This window comes from Peromyscus maniculatus, chromosome 15 (genome assembly GCF_049852395.1).
Source record: "Peromyscus maniculatus bairdii isolate BWxNUB_F1_BW_parent chromosome 15, HU_Pman_BW_mat_3.1, whole genome shotgun sequence".
Taxonomy (NCBI): domain Eukaryota; kingdom Metazoa; phylum Chordata; class Mammalia; order Rodentia; family Cricetidae; genus Peromyscus; species Peromyscus maniculatus.
The window spans coordinates 64775055-64801895 of record NC_134866.1 but is presented as its reverse complement, the minus strand read 5'-3'; positions in this window follow the sequence as shown (position 1 = coordinate 64801895).

The window sequence follows — 26841 nt, the reverse complement described above, 5'->3', positions numbered from 1 at the left end:
TACCAGATCACATGACTTTAGTGTACTTAAATGAGAAAACACATAAGAAGACATGTAAGCAAATTATTACAGCATAATGTTGAGGCCAGCAGTGGTGCTCACTTCTTAACACAATACTAATGTGTTTTACAAAGCAACTTCTTGTCTGGCTAGTGGATGAACATTCAGCGATTTGTCCCTGAGACCAAATCTAGCCATAACTCTATCAAAAAAGCAGCTAGCTACATAATTAGTTATGTGTGAAACCTTGATGGAACAGATTTATCTTGTAACAAATTTGGTGATATTTGTGCCTTATTAATGATCCCATGTTCTACCTAGTGATCTGTCAATTACAGTAATAAAATAAGATAAAATTCATTGAATCTATTATTAGGTAAAAGATATCCAGCCTGAAAGATCACTCTTTAATGGGTTAGGAATTAGAAAATTGAATCAATTTTTTTAGACAAGATCAGGCATGCTCCAAGTGGTATAGCCATAGACTGAATCAATTCCTTAATAAATCAAGAAAGCAAGCTTGTTTAGGCAAAAAGGGGGAAAATAAGGTGAGTAGGACTATATTAACTTTTCTGATTGCTTACAATCTTACATTTACTAAAAAATCAATTGCTCAATTTACTTTTAGGAGCTGAGCCAGTTTTAACATGCCATGTAATTTTTTAAATTGACGTAAAAATATTATGCATATTTATAGAATACTATGTGATAATTCAATACATGTATATATTGGGCAATGAAATCTCAGCAAACACATCAGCAAGCCATGGTATGATGTACCTATAATCCCAGTACTTGGGACACTAAGGCAGACTGAGCAGAATTATAGGTTTTTAATGAGTGTCAGGTTTTACCTACTGTTATATCTAGAGTATAATTACTTTATGAAACAGGGAGATTGACAGGTCATAGTCAGCTTTGACTACATAGTAAGACTCTGTCCCAAAAGAAACAAGCAAGGGTACACATACCATTGCCTCTAATTTTAAAGGCAAATTAATAGTCTGGCACAATTTCTCTAGAAAACACAGAGAACTGAGTGCAAATGCTTTTTATGGACTTTACTTTGAAGCAACACCTCTATGGAGTGGGAGAAGCAGAATTAGGCAGAGGGCACACATCTTATATAGTGGGTTTCAGTCATTCCTTAAGAACACTCTGCAGCTAAGGTGGTATTTCAGAGATGCATTGAGTTAACACAGGGTCTGACCTTGTTTGTGCATTGACCAGGGGTTAGACATGGAATGCGCTAGTACAGGGTTATAGCCATAGACAGGAAGATCCCTCGGTTGAAGGCAATTGCATGGGACATTCATGTGTAAGCTTCTTGCTAAACATTTACATCCTCTTGGAGAACCAATGCCTCATTCCAGTAGATAGACTGTGAATAATAAACTATAGCATCCACTTGTCCTTTGTGCATCTACTTGCTTCATGAGTAAGTTTACTCCAAATATAACTCCTCTGGAATTCGATTTGGCTCATTGTCCAAGAAAAATTGCAAGAAAAATGATGGTGGAACAAATTACAATCCCTACAACTTCAGCTACTCTAGGATTGTTTAGGAATCATCATTTACATCCTGCATTGTCCATTTTATATGGACATCAAGTTCTTCTGTTGATTCAGGTAGTTCATCTGGCAGAACAGACAAGAATTTTTACCCCTGAGTAATCTGAATTCCTGGAGATTATATTTTCAGGACATTATTTCTGATTATTTCCACTTACTGGTAAAATTGGGAAGGGACTACAAACAGACATGTTGGCAAATCAGCTAGTTTCTAATCCTTTCTTCATTGTGTCAAAAGAGCCCTACCACTTCCTGATTATCAAGTGGGTTTGTCACACCAGTCTAGTGAGAGAAGACACTTAACATCACTGGGGACAATGATAACTGGAGGGGTAAGGGCATAATCTGTTCCCTGGCAAAAGCAATCCCCTCTAAAAACAAAAATCTTTCATGTTGGTGTGTATAATCCATGGCCCACTGACCTCATGTGGTTACATGTAGCTGAATATACAAATTCATAAACTTACATAAAACATCTCAAGATGTTTTGGGTGACTTCTTTTGGTAACTCAGTCATGCAGTTATTAAACATAAACTTTGTAGAAGGAAAGGTCAGGTCACAATGAAGTAAGATTGGCTAATGGGTACAGGAGACATGTCCAAAATATCAGAGACTGGGGCAAACATTTCCTGAATTGATCACTGACATGATGGTAAAAATTTTGTATTAGTCCATTTTTCATTAATTTAACAAGGTACCAAGGCTAGATCACTTTATATAGGAAAGAGTTTGTTTAGATAACTGTTCTGGGAAGATCAAGGGCATCATCTTGTATCTGGTAAGGACTTTGTGTGAGGGCAAGACAACAGGACCAGACCAGCTCCTTCTGTTTAAGTATAGCCCATCACTACCCTTCACTCCTGACTGCTAATGAGCCCTTTCTTGAGCTCTTGAGACCCTGTAAAAACTATGGATGCTTTCTAACTATGATGCCCCGAGGAACCTAATCTCCTAGACTCAGTGTCTTAACAATTATATCACCCCTAACATCCCACCACCACCTCTAACATCCCCCACATCCCAGTAGTGACCAGTATTAGAGTATATGAACATTATGAAAGAAACTGCAGTCAAACAGAGAGAGAGAGACAACTTTAATTCCACCTATTGGTTCTAATACCAGTATATTCTAACCACTGGGAACATATGCTATTGACTTAGAGTATATCTACATATGCTCACTAAATTCATCTGCATCAAAGAAGATAACATTTCATCATTGAAAAGTAACATCTATAATCTGATACAACACTGGAGAGATGGCTCAGTGGTTAAGAGCATTGGCTGCTCTTCCAGAGGACCCCGGTTCAATTCCCAGCATCCACATGACAGCTCATAAATGTCTGTAACTCCAGTTCTGGGGATCTGACACCTTCACACCAATGTACATAAAATAAGTTAAATAAATACTAAAAAAAAAAATAACAGTATAATCTGAGACATCATCTATCTCTTGGCAAAATATTTCCAGGAATGTAAATGCATAGTGCCTGTAAATGAATGTGAGGTTTCTTTTTGGATGGATAGGTGTGTGCTCAATTATATTGCAGTAATGAATATAATTCTTTAAACATATTTAAATTATTTTGATTTATGCTTAAAATGAACTAAATTACTTATTATATACTGCCATGCTAGGGACTTACCATGTGTCTCTGTTGGCAAATTGAATATGCAGCAACAACTAAATTGGTATTAGTGATTGAGAAGCCATGTTGTTGAGCACATATATAACACATCCATCTTGGAATTTCTGGTCATCGTGTTCATTAACTACCTTGTATTAGCATTTTACTGCCCAGTGAAGAATGTATTTGCTGCATCTACTTAACTTCTTGGTCTATCATCCATGGTATGTGATGAATTCAAACATTTGTTACAAAAATCTTACCAATTTATACTAGCAGTCTCTCATGTCCATTGAAATATTTCCAGTTCAAATTGTATCTGATTTCTCTTCTTCAGTGCCCCTAGCCAGCCAGCCAAATCAGTCACTACTGCCTATGATTTCAGGTTTTTAACCCCAATCTAGTGTTGCACGTTGGAATTACTTTCTACACCTCACAGGTGTTCAGAACAACTTTCACAAATCTTTCTCTTGCAATAGTAATCACTGATATGGGCATCACTTTTAAAGTCAACCAACCTATAAAGCAAACCCCATCTTCCCTTCTGCCATGAGTCATGGCCTCTTTCCAGGCACAATCATGAACTGATAACACAAAGCAATGTCAGTGCAACAGCAATCAATCTCATAAACGATGAGACCATCCTCTCATCTTCCTGTGGTCTGCACCCTTGTTCATCACTGAGTTCAGATCTACCCGTTCTTTTCTAATGAATGGCTGATTTAGTCAACCTGACAGAAACCAGCTTATGATGATATATATCAGTTACTACACCAGTTATTAATAAATCAAATGTGTTGTTAAAACCAGACTTTTGGAGGTTGTCACAAACCTAACTAATGCCACTATACTCTATTATACCAATAGAAGGCATGTAAGTAATTTTTTAATTATTAGAAACAAAAAAATGACAAAAAAGAAAGAAAAGTGAGTAAACAGTGTGTACTAGGCAACTTTCATCATTATAATTAAATAACTAGCTCAAGCTCCCAATTAGATGTTTTAAAGCCGAAGATCAGGAGGTACCATTGGTTAGACTTTTAGTGAAGCCAGTGGTGATGCATCATGGCTGAAACACATGTAGAGGAGGCCAGCCAGAGGCCATGCCTTGAATAAGTGCTATCAATGTCATAACTTATAAGAACTGCCAATGAGTCCCAAGAGAATGTACTGGCAAGCACAAGTACACAAACCAATACAATTCTTAAAGTGCTTGTTCCTTTTCTGATGACATAAAAACCTCCCATTAGGCCCACCTCTCAAAGGTTCTATAGTGTTGCTAAAGCAGCAATCTGTGGGTCAAACTTCAAGCACAATAATCAAAGAAGAGCAATCATATTAAACCTAAATCTTACAATATGGCTCTGTCAGATATGGATCTTCTAAACATGAAATCTCCTGCCACAAGTTTGCCACAGTGTCAATGTTTTATTGCAAGTTTGTTCCTAAGGAGACCTAAAAAGGCCAAATAAAACACGTATTTATATACATAGGCATTTTACAAATGGAACAAGCCAAAGAAGAACATCTGTTTGACAGTCATTAGACTGAGATGGGCAGCTGGGTCACTGAGTAATTGGTTTTCAAAAGTAGCTCTTAATCCCATTATTTTGTCAGAAAATTGTTTACACATTTGGTCAGGAATGCAAAGTTCTTTACAAAAAGTTGTTTTGAATATCCTTACAGGGATCAGTTTTGACGCGATTTTTCTTTACAAGTATTAAAAGCTGTAATCAACAATCAGAGAAATTCTGGGTAATTTTAGCAAATACAATGTTTCTTAAATATATGTGGACCATCAAAATATGGCATATACATGTATATATAGCTTTAAGAAGAAAATGTGTACTGGTCAACTTTGATATATTATTTTCAGAAACAAACAAATCTAACAAATTTAAACCAGGTAAAGTTATGAAGAATATATAGTTTAAACTATAAATCTGATTGTATACAGAGAATGTTTACCCCTTTAAAAGAAAAGATAAATTTTCACATATCCATGGAATATTTAAAAAGAACTTACGTACTTCTCTGAAGATGAAAGGCTTTAATCTAATTATAACCTAAAAAAGATTGGAAAGTATATTTATCAAATAGGATTGTTTTATTTTACCTGCCTCAATATTACCTACCCTATTCTTAAGATCCCAAGAGCTAAAGAGAAAGGAAGCATCAGAGGAGGAACAAATGCCGTAAGAACCATGTTTGTTTGTGATCTATGAAAATGACAAGCAGCCAAAATGGTGGTGAGACAAGGTTAGAATGTTAGTCAGTAATTGGTTTGATGGTCACGGTTCTGTTGAATGGGAGCTAAGTGACTTCTCACCAGTACATCTGGAGATTTGTAGCCGACAGCCTCTCCAATGCCGTTAATTCCAGATGCTGTGGAAGGCAGAGAGTTAAGACGTGTTCAAAGAATGTCTAACAGTTATCTGCCTCCTAGGATTTCTCAGATTTGCTGAAAGGGACTGAGAATTACGGGGTTGGGGATGTTGGAGAGGGAAAAGGCCAAACAAACGTGGCTGCGGGGATTTCTGATGGGAGAAAGGGGCTTTAAGCAGAGGAGGAAGAGTGGAGCTCGCAAGTGGGGATTGTTTCATTCCATGGCTGAAGGGAACACTACGGAGGGACAGTGAAGTGAGTTCCTCTCACAGGATGAGCACAGCACCAAGAATTGTGGGGCCAGAAAAGCGGGTACCCTCTCCTAGATGCACTACTTGAATTTTGTAAGACATTTTATGCCCTGACATGTTGCTTGTTTTCTAAATAAAGACGTACCACCATTCATAATTGTATTCAGGTAGAAAGTTCCCAAAAGAAAGAAGTGGCCTCTTGTGCAAAATAATTCTAAAATTCAAATATGAAAAAAGTATTTTATAATGTTTAATTTTCTTCCCTACCATCTGTAAGTAATAAACCATATCTTTATCTCCCAAGAGAGCTAAATATAAATTGTTAGTTTCCAGACGTGGGAGGGAATTAGGCTTAGTAAAACAAGTCAGTCACTCATGTTGTTTACTACAAACGAGAAATAGTAAAGTCCATGACAAAGTGTCAGTATCAAAGATTTTATGAACACTCAGACACTTGTTTTCCATGTTTCATGCTCACTGTGTAACTATTTAGAACTATATTATGATAAGGTGGTGAATAATGCCTTCTCTACTGAAGGCTAAACTCCATAAGGGGTTGAGTTCTACAGTCATTTTCTGAACTACTGTTGAGACTAAAATTCAATTATATTTCAACACCAGTAGTAGATATAGAAAAAATTAATTTGCAGAATTACTGAGTTTAAGGTTTACTTGATTTGGGGCAAAGCAGAGGACATTAGTATGCAGCATGATACCAAGGAAATTTTATGGGTAAGTCTTAAAATGTGAATCCAAATCCCCATGTGCCACCGTATTACACAAATGTTTATTAAGAGGTTACTATGAGCCATGTACCATGGGATATTACTTTTAAGAGCCAATTTTGTTATTTTTCTTGTTTCATATTGAACTGTGCATTAGTCTTTTAGACAAGTATTTATTATTATCTTCTTTGCTGCATGTTAGCTCAGTTTATATTGTACATGCTTCCTCCTCCATGAGCCCAGCAAACACAATTCCAAATACATTTCATTTATATATCAATTAACAAATTATGGGTTTGATTTAAGCTTCCTATTTATAATGAAGACACGGATGTTAATGGATTATTTAACTAGCAAGAACTGTGTGCAGGTTAAAGTTGATGCTGGTTCCATATGTAACTCATTCAGGATGCACAAATAAACATCTGTCATTTAGTTCATCTTTGTTCCCTAAGGCTGCTATTAAAGTAAAATTTACCCCTTGTCTTTTACTGACTTATGTTTACTGAACTCTAGTCTTTCTTGTCCTGCTCCTTTGAGATTTAGTGAGTTACATAAACTGTGGAGAAAGCATCATGCTGGCTCCGTGGGTAGCTTGTACACACCCACGGGGCAATTATGGGACCAGACATAGTCAGCCAATGTACCCAGAACACACACTACTGAAATGGATCTCTAACCTCTTCCTGAGATCATTGTTTATATACTAAAACTGTAATGGGTTTAGATCCATAGAATGACTTTTATACCATATTAAATTATTTTATTTAGAGGTTTTGCAAGTAATATTCCCTAAACAATGAGTATTAAATATAAATAAGAAGCTACAGAAGCCAAGTTTGCATTTATGCCCGTGATGTTCAAAACACAATGCTACACTGCTCATCTTGAGTATATTTTAGTTCAAATATCCCCAACCAGCATTAAAGAAATGATTCTAGGGCTTGTGAGCTTTCTATGCTACTACATGGAGAGATAAATGTCTGGTCAGTAAAACAGGATATAGTTTACTCTGTACATTGCAGAGAAGGATGAAAATGTGTTTCCCATAGTAGATATGATGTCATCAAGAGAATTCCAAAACAGACTGTACTCGAAGTTTTATATGGTCTTTTCTGTGTGTGTCTAACGACCAGGCCTGAAGCTTGCAAACTCAGATCGAAGGTGTTACTAATCAGGGAAAATCCACCTAAAGGTTAGCAATTTCAGTAATAAGCCTAAGTTTCCATGACAAAAATAAGTAATCTAGAACATGTTACTGAATAAAACATAAGTGATTTAGTTAAGAAAGTAACATGTCCCAGTTGTCCAGAGTCCTTTTTAAATGGTCAACACATTCTTCTAAGGGTGTTATTATATGCTACCAAAATATATAAATATATTTACTTGACATTAAGAACATTTTTAGAAGCATAAAAAAAGTCCAATCTAGATTCTGATTGCTTATCAAGAACTTGGTAATTGGAACTTAAAGGATTAAACACAGTTCACAGTCCTCATTTGTTTTTGAAGACTAAGGAGAACCTTCCACACTACCTGGATACAGTACCAGGACAATGACAAGTTTTATGGATATTTGAACTATGTTGGGGTTTATTGCTCTGATTCTTCCTTCTAGAAATACTCAAGAGTTTTGTTTTGTTTTGTTTTGTTTTTTAAACAAGGGCCCCCACGAGTTGTATAACTAGTCCTGACAAGAAGGTTAGCTATGATTTAGGTCAGGGCTCTTTAATTTTTTTCCATTCATGATCCCTTAACACCCTTAACAAGTGAACTTCTGATTATGCTGAAAAAATTCAAAATGTATTTGTTCAATCAATTTGTTCCAAATATGTTTTTAGTCTGAGTGTAGGATACATACCGGTAAACCAAGTACTCAGTAGGCTGAGGCAGAAAGGTTAAAAGTTCCAGTCAACATGGGCTACACAATGAGTTCTAGATTAACTTGGGGTACTTTTTCCAAAAAGAAATATTTGGGCCCCCATGTCATGTGTGACACCCCATGACTAACTAAGTACGTGAGTCAGTCTATGAGAGGAAGAGCCCTCTCCTGCTGCAGCTTATGAACCAGCTGCCAGGGAAATGAGCTTCAGTTCCTCACCTGGAATCATTGCAAATAAATATCACCTCCTACAGAATTAATATATGCCCTGTTGCCTATAATCGCCTTTATCATTTTATTGAATGTATGATACAAATATAGGAAAACATCACCTGAATCATTATCTTATGGGTTCCAGGCATCAAATCTAATCATTCCTTAGATGCTCACTCAAGATAGATGTATAAGTTACTCTCCAGGAAGAAAGCGGACAGTGAAACGTTTCCCAAGCATGTATACACACATTTAAAGTCTCAGAAGTTAAGTGTGTTATTTACCCAGGATAGAAAATATTTGTTGATAAGCTTTTAACAAAGGAAGGTGGAATGGTAGTGAAGAGATCATTGTGGCTTTGTCCCACAATTACATGCCCAACCACTGTTGTGTGTATTCACAATGAACATTGTTGGCGAAGTCTAGCCTTCAGCAAAAGTTTATTCTCCGTTTTACTCTGGAGCTTTCCATCTGTAAGCAAGTGGACAAAAAACAAACAAAATCCAGTAATATTTAAAATGTATCCTGTCTATGACAGGTGATGCAGCATTTCTTTATACATAAATGCACATAATGAAAAGAACATCCATTTCCGCCTTTAAGAACATAGTGTACATTCATCCACTGGTATAGACGACCTGTTTGAAGACACAGAAGGACAAAACAGCTTAAGAGGTGCTACCCTGTAGCAGCCTCCTACACTCAGCAATTTCTGAGTCAACAGTGCCACCATGTGGTGCTTGATTCTAAAAAAAAAAATATTATTTTCATAGTAAATGAAATATAGCACTTAAAATAGAAAACAAAACAATCATATTATAAAAAAACTTAGGCAAGAGTTTTAGTAGAAATATTTAAAAAATAAGTATGATATTTGTTAAATTGTCTCTATATTATTCCTTCTTAGACTATGACTATCTTTATGCAAATGCATTGTTTGATTACTGCAGTTTGACTATGAGACTCAAGAGAGGGAAGAGAAGCTTTAAAATTTGCTCAACTTTTAACAAGTCCTTGCATTTCCATACAAATATTTCATAAAGTCTGTTGATTTCTAACATAAAACAGGATGAAATTTTAATTGGGGTTGTTTTTAATATACTGATTGATTTGAGCAGAATTTTTGAGTCTTTGAGATCTTGGTCACATTTTATATCTCTTAATTATTTGTAAACTTTAGTTTATATCATCATTGTCATAACATTTAGAACACATTTTATACCATTCATTATTTCAAGATTGCTATATGTTATAGGAAGTTTTATTATAATTCTTAATGTATTTTAAGTGCTCATTATTATTATATAAAAATATTAGCTGGGCAGTGGTGGCACATGACTTTAATCCCAGTACTCGAGAGGCAGAGCCAGGTGGATCTCTGTGAGTTCGAGGTCAGCCTAGGCTACAGAGTGAGTTCCAGGAAAGGCGCAAAGCTACACAAAGAAACCCTGTCTCAAAAAAAAAAAAAAAAAAAAGAAATGTAACTGAGTTTTCTATAGTAAACTTATATCCTGCAACTTTGCCAAACTAACCTAGTGGTTTGAAATATCTTTAAATTCCTTAGGATTGTCAATCTACAGTGTGATGTTTCTGTGAGTAAATACGATTTTACTTTCTCTTTTCTGTTATGTGTCCTTCCTAAACTACTAGGACTGTGTGTTCTGATCCTATAAAGATTCTGACTTTAGTTACTAAGTGTTATGTACACACACACACAAAAAAAAAACCACAGCAACTTTTATCATACTGAAGAGTTTCCTTCCATTCCTAATTTTTATACCATCTTTTGAAATTTATTTTTAATTATGTGTAGGTGTGTGTGTCTCTGTTTCATTTTTACCATTTCTCCCCTTTACTAAAATTGCCCATATTATCTAAAAATCTTACATTTATTATCATATTATTTTCAATATTATCTTTTAGAATTTTTAAAGTCTGTGAAATCTACAATTGTTTCTGTTCTATTTCTGATATGGGCAACTTGTTTCTTTCCGATTTCATTATATTATAAGTAAAGACATGATTTTATTATTCTTTTAAAAACTGAATAGCTTTAGAGCTCATCAATATAATATTTTCCTATTCCATTCATTTCTGCTTTTATTTTAATCTTCTTCGGGGTTTAGTGCTATCTTTTTATGCATTCTATGTAAAAATTAAGTCAGTGATTTTAGACTTTTATATTATTAACTCAATTACCTAAAACCCTTTTCCTCACTTGGCTGTTTTAGCTATAGCCCACTCATTTATTATTCAATTTCAGGTGCTATTTATTAAGTCAGTAAATTAAAGACTGATAATATATTATCCTTTTGAATACTCACCAATAACTATAGCTAAATTAACTTTCAAACTGACTATGTTCAATTTTGCAATAGAAATTTTTGTGTTAAGTAGTAAATGTCAATCAAATCACAAAGCATGCATAAATGTAACCAGGTTTATACAGACTACATCACCTATTCCAAATGAAAATCCACACAGAAAGCCTCTTGCATCACTACCAAAGTAAAAACTTAACAGTAATGATTCCACTGAATGCTGACATTATTTCCTTTGAATACAGGCCTACAGTGGGGTTGCTGAACCATATGGCAACTAGATTTCTTTCTTTCTTTTCTTTTCTTTTTTTTTTTAAGCAGCCATACTACTTTTCAGACTGATTGCTTTAATTTATAGCTCTAGCCGAACATGCAGGCTCATTTTCTCTGTCTTTGCAATGTTTCGAACTTTTCGTCTTTTTATAATTATCTGTCTTACTAAAGAAAGTAATAACTCACTGTACACCTACTGAGATAATCACAGGATTTTTGTTTTCTATTAGTGTGCTTGATTTCACATGGAGGTATCCTTGCATCCCTGAGATGAATCCTTCTTGAATCTGGTGAGTAATCTTTTATGTGCTGTTGGAGTCACTTTGTTAGTATTTTATTGGGAATTTTCGCATCTATATCCATCAAGGACACAGGCCTACAGTAGGATTTGTTGCTATTGATGTATCATTGTTCAGTATTGATATTCTATTACTACTGGCCTCATAGAATGTTACTGGAGAAATTCTGTCTTGTAATCTTTGGAATAATGAATTAATCTTGTCTGATTATGAGCTGAACTTTGGAAGATTTTTACTACTGATTCCTTCTTGTTACGCAGTTTTTGTCTGTTCTTACTTTCTGTTTCTTCATAATTCAATCTTGGTAAGCTCTATGTACTCAGGAATGTCTCCCCTTTTCTAGGTTGTCAATTTTCTTTGCATGTGGTTGACCACAGTACTCTCTCGTGATTCTTTGTACTGCTGAGGCGCAGCACCTAGTGTTTCTCTGTTGACCCTGGTTGTGTTTTTCTGAGCCCTGTCCTTTGGCCTAGTCGAAGAGGTTTGTCTGTGTGTTCCTTCTAAAGAACCGGCTCTTTCAACAGTCATTTGTGTTGTTCTTACTCTAAGATTTTATTGTTTTGAGTTTCAAATTCATTTGTTCCTTCCCTAATCTTTATAATGTCTGCCATTCTGCTGACCATGGGTTTTCTTTGTTCTTATTTGCCTGCTTCTTGAGACCAAGTAATAAATCATGTATGTGAGATTTTTTTGGCCTCTTTAAGGTAGGCACTGTTTGTGGTAAGCCTCCCTCTTGGTAGTACTTTCTGCCATTATCCTGCTATATCTCCATGGCCAATTGTTTTAAGAAATCTTTTTAATTCACCTTTGATTTCTTCCTTGATTAACTGGTTGTTAGCAAGTAAGTTGTTTAGTTTCCAAATATTTTAATAGTTTCAATTTTTTTCATTTCTACTTTTATTATATTATGGTTAATAAAAATATGGTTTCAGCTTTTCCAAGTTTTTTGAAACCTGTTTATGACCTAACACGTGATCTATTCTGAACATGTTTTGTGTACTGAAAAGAGCATGTATTCTGCAATGACTAGGTGAAATTTCTACAGATAAAGGCTGGCTCCTTTTGTTTAGGGATATAAATTAATCCTTCTATTTCTTTGTGCATTTTATTTAAACTAATTAAAAGTCTACACTTGTAATCATTCCCTTGCCACACTTTGAAACTTTGATGCCTGAATTATATATTGTCTACTCCATAATACATCTAATCCTAAACATAACCCTAGACCACGTGGTTGTTAAATTTTATGGTTTTGTTTCACAGTCTTTATGCTAAGGATATGAATGCTTCATGCTCTGTACTTAGATCATTCTGAATTTGCCCTTGTTTGTACTTATATCAGATGGAAGTCCCAAAGATACTTTTTTTTTTTTTTTTACTGATTTTTATAAATAAAGTGGGATTTGGCACCTTCCTCTGCTTCTTCCTTCTCCTTCAGATCCATTTTTCCTCTTAAGCCTCTCCTCTGGCACCACTTCTAGGGCACATCTGCTGTGTATGTGCTTAGCTTCTCTTTGTCTGAAAACTGCTTGTCTCTGTAGTTTCTATAAGACACTTTGACTTAGTACTGGTCTTCACTGGAACTTTCCTTTTTTCCTTCAGTGCTGTGAAATGTTAGACGTGCCCTCCTCGCCAGTAGGTTTTGACTGAAACTCTAAAGCCAAGCTACCTGGAAGACCACATGCTTTTTGTTTCTGATTTGCTTGCAGGTTCAACAACCTTGTCTTTGTCTTTCATCTCTGGGGATTGGATTATATTTGCAGTAGGCAAAGTTGGATTCCATTTGCCTAATAACTTCTGACCTTCCTATACCATGTATTTGCTTCTTTCTGTGGGTTTGGAAATTTTGTGTTTTGAGTTTTTGAATAAACTTTCTATCTCATCAGCCTTTTTTGAGTACCTCTCAAATATTATCAACCAATTCATAAATCTTCTGTTGTTATCCAAAATTCTCACAAACTCTTTTTTTCTAACTAGTCATTCTTTTTCCTCTTTGACTACATGTTGTCAATTCCCTTATCTTTGGTTGAACTCATTAATTCTCTCTTCTCTTTGGTCTCTTCTCCTGCTACTGATGTCTTCTATCACATTTTAAAACTATGCTTGGTGTATTTTTTTTTTATCTCAAGGATTCCTATCTTGTAGCCAGAAGTTTTCCTGGTCCCACCTGGCTCACAGCCACTCAGACCCAAATAAACACACAGACGTTTATATTAATTAAAACTGTTTTGCCTAATGACTCAGGCTTCTTGCTAGCTAGATCTTACACTTAAATTAACCCATAATTCTTATTTATGTTTAGCCATGTGGCTTGGGACATTTTCCCAGTTCTGCCTTCACATCTTGCTTCTCATGGCGGTGGCGGTGGCTGGCAGCATCTCCTGACTCAGCCTTCCACTTCCCAGAATTCTCCTCTCTGCTTATCCCACCTATACTATACTTCCTGCCTGGCTGCTGGCCAATCACCGTTTTATTTATTAATCAATCAGAGCAACACATTCACAGCATACAGAAAGACATCTCCAGCACTTCCCCTTTTCTTTTTTTCTAAAAAGAAGGCTTTAACATTAACATAGTAAATTACATATAACAAAACAATTATCAAGCAAGAATTACAGTTACAATATCTAGTCTATTTTTTGAGTTGCAATTCATCTTTATTTTTCACATCATTTCTATATACATTTTATATGTCATAAATATATACTTGTAATTAAAAAGTCCATATAAAACCCAAGTACTACAAAGGCGGAAAGGGACATACTACAGTAGATTTATGACACTTTGCTGTTTAAATACTTTTAAAATTAAAGAAGATATCTTATCTATCCCATATTTGTGAGTCTAAGGTTTCATATCTAATTTATCTTTTATCATAACTAAGGAAATTATAACTATCTAGTCTTCAACTATATCAAAGACTCCAGAAGGATATAATATTACCCGAGAAATGGGAGAAGGACACAAGCAACTTTCAGGAGTCTTGCGAGAGTAGACAGAGATAGCTGACAGCCTGGACAGTCATTTTTAATTGCTTCCATTTCACAAAAGTTTTAGTTTTTGTCTGGTTGTTTGGTTGTCTGGTTGTTTGTTTGTTTGTTTGTTTGTTTGGTTGGTTGGTTGGTTGGTTGGTTTTGTGTTTTGACTTGTTTTTGTTTTCCTATTCAGTATTGTGTTTTACCCTGAGGCTATGAGAAGGATGAGGCAAAACTGTTGTTTCTTTGGAATCTCCAAACTGTAAGCACTTCTAGTAGTACAGAAACTGGACGGCATGTCCATGAAGATCGGATGGGGGTGCCCAAGAATTAAGAGTACCTACGCCAGTCTCCTTTCGTCTATCTCCGTGCCTGTCTTTGCAGACATTGTAAGCAACCTTATTTTCTTTGCACTAATAGTCACATCAACTATTTCACCACTGGGTGGCACCCAGGTCCATGGTTTCAGGGCATTTGCTGTTGGGCCATTGCCACTATTTCAGTGCAAGAGGGCAATACAAGCCCAAGTTTATCTCAGATTGTCAGTGGTGTTAACGGTGAACCAGGAGGCATATGAAGAACTAATTCATTTCCAGGAGCCTTTCGGAGGGCTGAGGGAGGTTCAGATGCCTTTCCCATAGCAACCGGTGTGTGGACAGAGCACTGTGTGGATCTTACAAATGGCAAACTCACTATGGATAGACCAGCTCCCAACTCCTAGGGTCACATCTATAGCCAACAACCCACCAAGCTAGTCAGGACCTGAGCCTAAAAACTACCAAGGCAGACACAATGATGGGGAAGGACAATCCATGCTGTTATGGACTATTTCTGAAGTAGACATGTGGCCCCAGACCACATTAATCAGTCACAGGTGAATCTGTCAGGAGTAGGAGTCTGATAGAAGACTACCAGTACTTGCTATACTCTCTGTCTTATCCCAAGCAAATTAACTTTTACACTGTGCTATGCTGCCCAAGTCTTAGGGGCAGAACTGGTGAAGTAGTCCCTTGGACACTAAATCTGACACTACATTAGATCACACCTGGGCCTCACAAGCCTCAAGAATCTAAAGACTTAAAAGTTATGCCCAGGGTCATATCATCTGCAGTGGAAAATGTAACTCAAAATTCCCATCTGTACCTCTGGGTGTAGGTCTCTATCTGGAACCAGCCCAAGTCTGGAGAGAGCCTCTGTAGTGAACAATAGCATGGATGGACATGGCTCTGATGTTGGTGGTTATAGGCAAAACATTGCTTTGCCCACCAGGATGGTGCTAGGCAGAATCATACCCAGTATCACAACTGCAGTGATCTGTACAAACAAGGAATAAGGCCTCAACAGATGTCTGTCCCACCAGCATGCAGAATATTTGTCTGAGGCCCAAGTAATTCTGCAAGTTCTCTCTGGGAACGCCTATCTGTGTATAAGAACATTCATTTTCCATCTGAGCTGGGCTTCACTTCAGCAGCCCCAGCACTCAGGACAAGGCACCATCTGGTATTAGTTTTAGGCTATGTTCCTCCAGTGAGTGGAAACTTGGACTGGGCGGCTGTCCAAATGAGAAGAGGCATGGTAGAGCTAGTCAACTTTGTATCTAATGCAATTCAACATCTCAGCTGAAGACTGGCTAGGGTTAAAGGTTGTGTGTGGCTCTACATAGTACTGAATTTTCTCTCTAAGCCTTCCTAAATGGAAAGTATCTACCTCTTGACAGTTGCAGGAGGCTGTGACACATACAACTTTTCATTTCTGCCTTTTTAGTGTGTCTTTCCTCATTACATTATCACAAAGCACTACAGCATCTCACCTGACTTCTTTAGCTCACGTGAAGGAAGTTTGCATATGGCAAACTAATATCTGCCCAAGTTGCCGTGTCTATGGGGAAACAGCCAGCCACTGCAAAATCAGCCACCATCTTACTCCATGTTCTGTTCTTGCAGTTTTTATCACCCTTTTTTTTTTTTTATTTAGTGAGACAGGGTTACATTGTGTAGGGCAGCTGGCTAGAACTTGCTGTGTGGATCAGGCTGAACTCAAACTCACATAGATCCTCCTGCCCCTGCATCCAGAGTGCTATAATTAAAGCTGTACACCGCCATATCCAGCTTTCACTTTTATTTGACTTAAATTTTTTTCTTAAGGCCCCTTTATGATGTATTCTTTATCTTGTGACTGTTTAGGAATTAGTATTTAATATAACTATAAAAATTATTTAAATGAAGCATCTTGTAATTTCCATTTGTTCCATCTGTTTATACATTTTATTAAATGTTTTATTAATACTCATTTTATTTTCACAATTGGATTATTATTAGGCCTATTTTATGATTTCCTAGAATATTTTTGATGTTATCAATATGTCCCTTCAATTTTTCAGTGTAGTCAGATTACATGATTAATAAGCAAGAAACTATAATATACTTCTGTTTGTTTTTTTCTGTCCCTTGTGTGACTGCTATCATTTTGTTTTTTACTTATACATACATTTTGCTCCTCAGATTGCTATTATATTCTAACAGTTGGATATTTTTTATTAAAAATAAAAAGCTTGGCCAAGTGTAGGGGTGAAAACCATTAGTTCCACAACCTGAGGCAGAGACAGATGTGTTGTGTGATATTTTGTTTGTTTTCTGACAAATAAAGCTTACCTGGAGATCAGAGGTTGGAACTAGCCACTAGTTAACCATAGAGGCCAAGCAGTGGTGGTACACACATTTAATCCCAGCATTTGGGAGGTTCACACCTTTAATCCCAGCACAATCGGGAGGTGGAGACAGGAATTTAAGGCCGGTAGAGACAGGATCTCAGCTCCCTTTCAATCTTAGGATCCGGAGAGGTAAGAAGTGACTAGTGCCTGTTCCTTTGCTTCTCTGATCTCTCAGGATATTACCCTGATATTTTACTCATGGTTTTTATTGATAAGACTAATTGGGATCATGCTACACAGATGGATATTGTGAGTTGAAGGTTAGCTGGTCTACATGGTGAGTTTCAATACAACCAGAGCTACATAGTGAGACACTGTCTTAATGGATGGATGGATGGATGGATGGATGGATGGATGGATGGATGGATGGGTGGGTGGGTGGATGGATCTTTGTGTTTCCCTAAGACTCCACCCCATAACATTGTCACTTAGTTTTATCTTACTAGAATATTTATTGAAATAAATTGCTGATGCCAATGGCTTTCCTAAGCTTTGCTTTAATCTAAACGTGCAATCATTTCGGTGGACACAGAACTGTACATGATGCCTCCCAGGTTTCAAGTGTGCTATGCTGTACCGCAGCTTGATGCATTTCTTGTCAGAATCACATGATCACTCTTTCTTAGTTCTTATATGTATAAGTGCAATTTTTACTCTTTCTTTGGTTGTCTTTAATATTTTCCCTTTATCACAGCTTGGAAACTTTATAATACACGTTTATGTGGTTTTCTTAGTGCTTGTCTTGCTTGGTTATTTGGTTTATACCATTTAAGGAAGTCTTCTGTTCATTGTTTCTTTATATATTTTTGTAGATGTAACCAACCGTCTTATTAAATAAGAAACACAGAACCAATGTAAAAGAGAAAGCCAAGAGGACAGAGCTCAGAGCTAAAATCTCACTCTTCCTCCTGCGGTGGTCCTAGCTCTCAGAAAGAGAGCTACTTCCTGTGTGTATGTCTTTTCATAGTCTTTTTGTTCTGCCTTCTCATTGGTTGTAAACCCAAACACATGACTGCCTGTATGTACAGCCCTCTAGGTCTTAAAGACGTATGTCTCCAATGCTGGCTGTATCCCTAAACACACAGAGATCTATAGTATTAAAGGTGTGCGCCACCACTGCCACACTCTGTCTATGGCTCTAATAGCTCTGACCCTAGGGCAACTTTATTTATTTACATACAATTAAAATCACATTTCAGTACAATTAGAATACCACCACATATTTTTCCATACTTCTCCCTTCTTGGGATATATGAATGAGTGTATGAGTGAATATTTGTGCTCATGCACATGTATATGGGCTTGTGTGTGTGCATGTAAGCATGTGCAGGGGTGCACTCATGCACTTGCCTGCCTGCCTGCCTGTCTGTCTGTTTCCTGTAGGGTTTTGTGTATGTGCTTCCTTTTAATTTTTTTCTTGTTTTTCTTTGCTTTGCTTCTTTGCTATGCTGGTGATAAGACTCCAGAACATGTGCATGCTAGTGAAAAGCTCTTGCACTGATGCACATTCTTATATGTCGGTGTTTTGTTTGTTTCTATGTCATTTTTAATATTTGTATTACTGTGTCTTCAAAATCATTAAGCTTTTTCTCTGCATCTCATATGTAGGTTATTCATAAACATAAGATTATTAAAATTGTGTCTCTCACCCCATCATGTCCCTTTTTCTGACATACTTGCTTCCTGGTTGGTAATCACACTTTTCTTCTTTCATTAGATGTCTAGCCATTTTTCTTTACATACCAGACACTATGAGTTTATGTTACTGAAAACTAAATGATGCTGTATGTATTTAAGGAATAGTGACCTTTTTTCTACTAGACACCAATGCAACTTGTAGATCAGTGTGATATGTTCAGGTTTGTTTATAGCTTTTTTAGGGTTTATTCTAAGCAAACAAGCTTTCACCACTAAAGAATGATCCTTTCAGGGTTTCATGGTTAGCAGAAACTCAAAATAATTCCTTACTTTTTTAGTTCTGAAAATATTCATCTCATATTTAATTTCTTCTATCCCTGGTAGTTTTTATTTACTTAGTTTAATAGATTTTTTTAACTTTTTACCTGCACAGATTTATGTTCTGTCAAAGACTCGTGGGAAAGACTCTACACAGATTTCTGGAATATTCTATGTATAACAATATCCTCTCATGGTTGACATATAATCTCTAACTTGCGCATTTCATTATGTAAAAATTTTGCAACATTTGGTCTGAAATGGAAGTTTGACTTAATATGAGAAAACATACGTTTTCCTTACAAATACACAATTTTACAGGGGGAAAAAACTATCAAATTTTACGTCTACATAAATTATCAAAGTTGACTTCCAAAAGAAGCTAGAGTCCAGGTGTTGAGAACCAAGTGGAACCTGCATTGAGAGGCAGGAATTGGGGTTGCATAGTCCTTTAGGTCAAAGCTCTGAGCTGCACCTTAAGGAGAAACACAAGAGGAGTCAATGTTTCAAGCCGTGTATGTGAGGGGCTTAACCCAGATTTCTGCATAAAATCAAACATTGGACTCACTGGGAACAATCTCCCCCCTTTTCTCGGCAATTTATCTAGATTCATCCAGGTCTGTGGATGAAAATGCTCCTAGCCTTGAATTCTTTCTTATGATCCTTGTAGAAATTCTGGACAAGACATCAAATACGATATAAAATTTTCCTTGTAAAAGAAAGATTCCCTTGAAAAGATAGATTGCCATGAATCTATCCCTCAAAAAATGCCTCATCTCTTATCCAATACAGAGACTGTCATAGAACACTTTAAAGTATGGAATAGGAAAATAAACTTTCAAATAGCTTTCAGATATTTGTTAAAAGACAGCATAATACTGATTCCTTAACATAAGGGGAATATGCACAATATTATCAAATGCTATTATTGATCTCAGATGTCTAGAATACAGCAAAAGTACAAAAAAAATGCAAACACAAACACATAGTCCTGTGATCTTAAAGGATTAAAGAGGTGAAAATCAAAGATTGAGAAATCAAGGTATCAAGAATTTTCTGGATATAGAGCTATAGATGGAGATATAAGGTGCCTTTTAGTAATTCTCTTGCTTAAACTTTATGTTGAATTTTACTATAGTGAAAGTGACTTTCCCGGTGTCTTCATTGCACACGAATTTTATGTCAACTTGGCACAAGCTAGACTCATTTGGGAAGAGGAATTTTCAATTAAAAAAAATCTCCATAATACCTTCCTGTAGTCAAGTCTGTAGTGCATTTTCTTAATTACTGATTGATGTGGGAGTGCCCAGCCCACTGTGGGTGGTGTCATACCTAGGAAGGTAGTACTGGCATACTATGTGCTGAAGCAAAGAGGCTGTGGGAGCTATCAGGGAGTAGGATAGCAAGCTTTCCTCCATGGCCCTTGCTTCAGTTCTTCCCCCCAGGATCCTTCCTGAGTTCCTGAACTGACTTCTGTCAGTGATGGATTGTGACCCGAGAGCTATGAAATGAAACAAACTCTTTCCTTCCTAAGTTTCTTTTTAATCTTGGTGTTTTATCACAGCAACAGAAACCCTAACTAAGACAATGGCCATGCCCTACCCTATGTCAAAATTAGGAGACATGCATCTTTTTTAAAAAATTTTTAGAATAAGCCTTAGTGCATATCCAAATTTCTAAATTATTTTAACCTCAGTAAAATTGCCAAGTTATATTATGTTTGTTTTGATTTTTCAGGAGAATACTTATTTTGGAAGCTTACAATATTAAAATTGGGTATCCTTTGAAATTCACAGTCTAACACAATATTTACTTTTTGATTTTTACTAAGTAGATTAGCTGATATTCTTCAAAGTACAGAAAATGTCAATCAATGTCAATTTCATTATTTCCTTAAGGTTTGGCAAACACTTCTTTTAATATAATCCAACTTTTAAAAACATTTGGAATAATTATTGCTACATCTGTCTCTACATTCTAGGCCAAATATAAAAATAAAATTGATATTAGAAGTATAGTTAACCAATTTGCACATTTACATCACTCTAAGTGTATCTCTCTTAATTTAATTGAAACCTCGGTAATATGATATTAAATGAAGAAAGAAAAACCAGCACTATTTACAGCCACTGGCATAATTCGTGGGGAAGCAAAACTGACACTTTCAATCTCTATTAAATGTTCAATTAAGAGCGAAGAGTAGCCAAAGGCTGAGCCCCAGCGATACAGAAGACCATGCTGCTTGGAAAGAGAAACATCAGCTAATTCACAGAAATAATGAAAAATTACTGATGTAATGAAGTCTGCTGCACCCAAAATTGCTCCTGGGTAAATTTCCAGTAAGAGTAAACGAGGAAAATGTCACATTTATCTAAATTGAATGTGTGTCAAGTCGTAAAATAAATTATGAAAAGCTACTAAAGTTTGGAAACCAGAGACTAAGGCCCGCTGATGTGCCTAGCATGCTGAATTCTGACTTCAGCTCTAAAACTCCAACTGCTTTTGAGGGTTTCTTTTTTTCTTTCTCTTGTGGCAGTAGTGGCTCTAACACAAGTTTCATATCCAGAAAATTGGTAGAACAAATCACAAGAATTAAAGAGTTTGAAATGATTTAAAATGATGTACGTCAAACTAAAATGACTGGTTAACTTAAATGGTGGTGAAAATATTACTTGTTTATTCACTTATTTTTTTTTCTACTATCAGTACCAACAACTATGCATTATATTGATGACTCATAACAACCAATAAGTCTGAATTAGGGCTTTTAGCTCATTGGTACAGCACATGCCTAGAACGAGTGAAGCTCTGAGTTTACAAACAAACAAAACAAATAAAAAAACTAAACATTATTAAATCAAGGTAAAGCAGAGGGAAGATTAATTTCAAAGGTAAGTTTAAAATTTTAAATTGACAAAGTATATGTATGTTAGAAAATAGTGATACCTCTCTTTTTTTCCCCAGCAGAGCAAAATAATCACAATCTTTGGGCTTTATCTACGGTCACACCGTTATTGCCACACTCCAGACCGGGAATCGTGCCACTTCATGTGTTCTCGGTGATTTTCCACTTTCCAATGGATTAACCTGAACAGTCACATGACTACAAGTGTTACTCAGTGCCTGTGAGTGAGTAAAAGAAGCATGAGCTGGAACCAGCAATGGAGCAAGTTAAAAAGCAAATTAGTAGAGAAGAGGTGAAAATACAGGGAGCTGGATGCATGCTACAGTCTAGTTGTTAAAAAAAGAACAAGAAAAACTTGTCTCACACGAGTGAGCAGGCAGAAGGCTAGCTATGCTAAGTGGCATTTGAAGAGGTGTGCCCTGCCACTCCAGGTATCCAGAGTGGAGAGTTCATCCCGTCTCTCTTTGCAAATTCCACCCTGATTATATATATACCTCTAGAAAATTACACTTCTAAAGCAAACATTTCTGCATATGACACCCAGGCCAGTTCTTCCCCCACTGCCTGCTCTGTGATTACAGATGGGTGTCGCTTGCAGCTCCACAAGATGCTAAGTTGTTTTCAGTACAGGGTGTTAGAACAGACTCTTGAGAAGAGAGAAAAAATTTCTGTCGCTTCTAACGACTCACCACAGTTGTCTTCAATGCGCTCAGCTTTTCCAGGGACCAAACCCTGAAGGGCAGGTGGCTTTCCCAGTACTTAACTCCTGAATCGCACTTAGTAGCTCCACTGCCTGCTTCTGGAAGTGTGTTGAAGCCAGCAGGTTTCCATGGAGCTGCCTGTTTTGTACCAGAGTGCTTCTGGAGACACTTCTGACTGACCAGCTCTCCCTAGAGCCACAGGAGGCAGACTTCAGGTTAATTCCAAAACAAGGTCCATCTGCAAGGCACCACAGTGATGCCTCCATAATTCAGTGAACCACTGCTGTGTCCACTCCAGGAGGCTCTGGATCTCAGCACCAAGGCTCTGGCTTAGCCATGCAGTCTCAGCCTTCTGTAAGACAGCTAGCTGCTCCTTTTACCGCTCTTGCCCCTGGGTTTTATGGCACCATCTTTATTGTCTAGTGATCCCTCATGACTCTACTGTTAGAGTGAGTTACTATTTTAAACTAGCCTGGTTTAAATGACCTTGTCACTTATCTACCCTGACTGCACTCCTACTGAATCAAATCTGAAGCCCTACGATGAACGTTTGCTCCTTAGACCTTAGCCACAGTACGGGAGATAAAAATTGATCATCACTTAGTAGGAAATATTCCTCCAGTCTATCACACAGGCAATTATTGTTGGCATTCTGGCCTGCCCCTTGGGGCCTGCCCAGTGTCCTGACATCGTCTTACATAAAGTTCTGTTAAAGAAAAAACCCTCCCCCTTCTCTCTCTGTCCCTCTGTTCACAAGGTTGCACACCTCTGCTTTTCTCTCTTTTCCTCTCTTTCTCTTTCTCTCTCTTCCCTCTCCCCTCCCCATTTAATAATAAAACTTCCCCTGTGGATGCTGTGCCTGCATAGTGTGAGTAACTTTCCACCGGTGCCCCCATGGCTGCTGCCTGCATGGCATCTCCCTGGCCCAAACCCGCCAAAGCCTCTCCTGTGCCATTTCACAACAACTCTAATGTATATCCTATTTTACTTCTAATTATGGCACTGAAGACAAGAATATAATGTATTTTAAATATATTTATCCGGCCCATTCCCTTCACATGCCTTGGATTCCAGCCACCATTGTTCTCCTTCTTCCTTGATAGTTTACTTTCTACTTTTATGTCTTTCAAAACACCATGTTCTTCTTATTAAAGAAACCGTGGGGTCTAGAGAGATGGCTCAATTGTTAAGCACACTTGCAAAGGACCTGGGTTCAATTCCCAGCACCCACATGGCCACTCACAGCGGTCTATAACTTCAGTTCCAGAGGATCCAGTCCCTACTTATTACTTCTGTGGACATTGCATACACATGATGCAAACACATATGTGCAGGCAAAAAAACCATACACATAAAACAGAAATAAATATATCTTTAAAAAGGAAGTCAACAGCCCTGCTATCTAGTCCCTAGACTCCCAGTGCAGGCCTAGGGGAGAGACATGTGCAGGAGAGAGAGAGTGAGTCGCAGGGGAGAGCCGAAAGAGAGAAGGGAGGATTCTGTGTTCGGCATTAAAGAATTCCCCTGCACACATGCAGGTGGGCTTATGGAGCTACGACACACATGCTCAGATTGCATGACTGTGCTGCACGCATTTGCGCAATCATGCAGCACACGGATGACATAAGATGTGAGACCCCTTACTTAGCTACTGAACTGTACATGTGTGGTCATATAGCTGGAGCGGCAGAATCCTAACATTCCAAACTTTTTGCTTATTATAAAAAAAGCAGGTGAACAGGAATAGGGGCATTGTTTCTCCTGGAAAAACTGCTTCCAGCTGACTTGGTAGGCATCAGTTGACTCTTAGAGGGGCAGGTAGGGAAGGGGGCTTCTAAGGTAGACAGGCATCCTGGGATGGTGGGCTGTCCTGCTGCCTTGGACCTGTCCATCATCCCTCTTGGCCTGGGACTCTGGCTGCTTGTGTCTGGGAGACTTAAGTAGATCTGACCTGTCTGGATAGATTGAAGCTGGTTTCTGGAGCTTAGAAAAAAAATTGAACATATTGAGAAGCAGCCATGAGAAAATTAAAGCCTTGGGCTGGTGACCATTGTAGTGTTTAGTACTCTGCTTATATTGGTTAATGAGTGAGTGAGTGAGTGAGTGTGTGTGTGTGTGTGTGTGTGTGTGTGTGTGTGTGTGAGAGAGAGAGAGAGAGAGAGAGAGAGAGAGAGAGAGAGAGAGAGAGAGAGAGAGATTTAAAACATGTTTTTAATATTTACCTGAGATAAGCTTTATCAGAGACAGATTATTTTAAGGCACCTGTTTCCTTTATTAGTTTAGCATCCAGAAGACACAGGTGATCAATTGCTGAGAGCATTTAACAGTAATAGATTGTTATATTAAAGTCTGTTTTTGCAGAGCCCAGACCCTTTTTGGTCTGGGGGTGTAAATACCTTTTAACTGTTACTGTTCCTTACCATCTGGGTATATCTGATGATCCTTGGACTCCAGCTCTATGGTGATCCTGTAACAGTTGGCTGGGTAGTTGATTAGAAGAGGGAACCAGGAAGAGAAAAGCTTGTGGGGTGAGACCTCATTCTTCTGGAATTGGGGACAAGACAGTGGATCCTGATGTCCTCTGGAACCGAGAGAGCAGGGCCCTGTCTGTGTCACTGTGCATGAGAAGCACTGCTGACCGGAATGGAATGAGGCATGGAGGGAGCAAATGAAATGAAAGCTCCCACCTTAGCTGGAAAATATCTTCCCATTAGGCAGCCCTGAAAGTACAATTAAATCTGGTGAGGTGGGTAAGGCTGTCCCCCTATCTTGACAATAGGGAGATGAGGAGAGGTGGGACCCCAAAACTCCCTCAGGACTGAGTAAGTAGCTTGGTATCCAACAGGAAGGAAACAGATGGCCCCATGCTACATCCTGGGTTCCCTGTGAGCCTGTGTCCAAGCCTAGGAGGTCTGCTGGAGGTCTTTGTTTGATGTCCCCATGCCACAGGGTGCATGAGGGCAGTCAGCTGACTAGTTATCTCTCTAGGTGGCACTTTGAACAAGGCTCAATTGATGGCCTAGCAGGGCATGCACTAGCCCACTTGGCCTTCTAAAACAGGGACCTGGAAACCCTTATGCAGCTGCTCGGATACCGTGAGCCAGCATTTGGCAATTCTATTCATGGGCTTTCTCATCTCTCCCATGGTACCTTAAATGCCACAGCTGAAACTCCTGCCTGTGGGGTCAGGAGCCTTGCTCTCCAGATGCTTAAGTTTAGCCCTGATGTCAGGAAGTTCTGGGAGACAAGAGAAGGATTTCATTCTGTGTCTTGAATTTGTTGGGCTTGTTGTTGTTGTTTGTTTGTTTGTTTGTTTGTTTTTTGATTGTTTGGTAATTTGCTGGTTTGAGGACAGCTTTAAAAAGACCTGCCAGGAGGCAGGTTGTAAACTGATCTCTTGCTAGAGAGCCATCTGGATTATTATGATCCCAATGTGGGTCCTGATCATAAACTTATTTGCATGCATCCTAGCCTGCTTCCAGACCTGTCCATGCTTAGCAGCCTGCCTGGTTCCAGAGAATATTGGGGTTCAAGCAGCCATCATGCGGCCAAATTTACTGGTATCTGGGGATATTTAAGGCATTTCTCAGAGGAGGAGTGGGACCAAGAGGAGGAAGCCTTTTATGTCCCCTGACTGCAGCTGAAAGAAAAAAAATTAAAATAACAAATGGAATCCCGGACTCCCATCCCGGGCATCCCCAAGGACAGGTAATCTGTAGACCAGCATCAGAACAAGTTACCCCACCCATCCTCACGAGAGGGGCAAGAGCTGGAGGGGTGGCGTATGTACCAGAGTACCCCTGGGAGTCCAGACAGCATTCAATACTTCATCAAGAGAGAAGGTGTTGTGGTTTGCAGCTTGAGGACCCCCTGGGGTTTCAGCCTGAGAACTATATCTCAGGCTACAGTCGTGGGAAATGGCGAGTTTCAGAAAGGGAAAACTCACCAATCCGAGTAACCAGTGTATTGTGTGGCACAGTCCGGATGGCTGGGCAAATGAAAAAAGTGGAGCGGACAATTGTAGGTCCAATAAACCTCAGTACA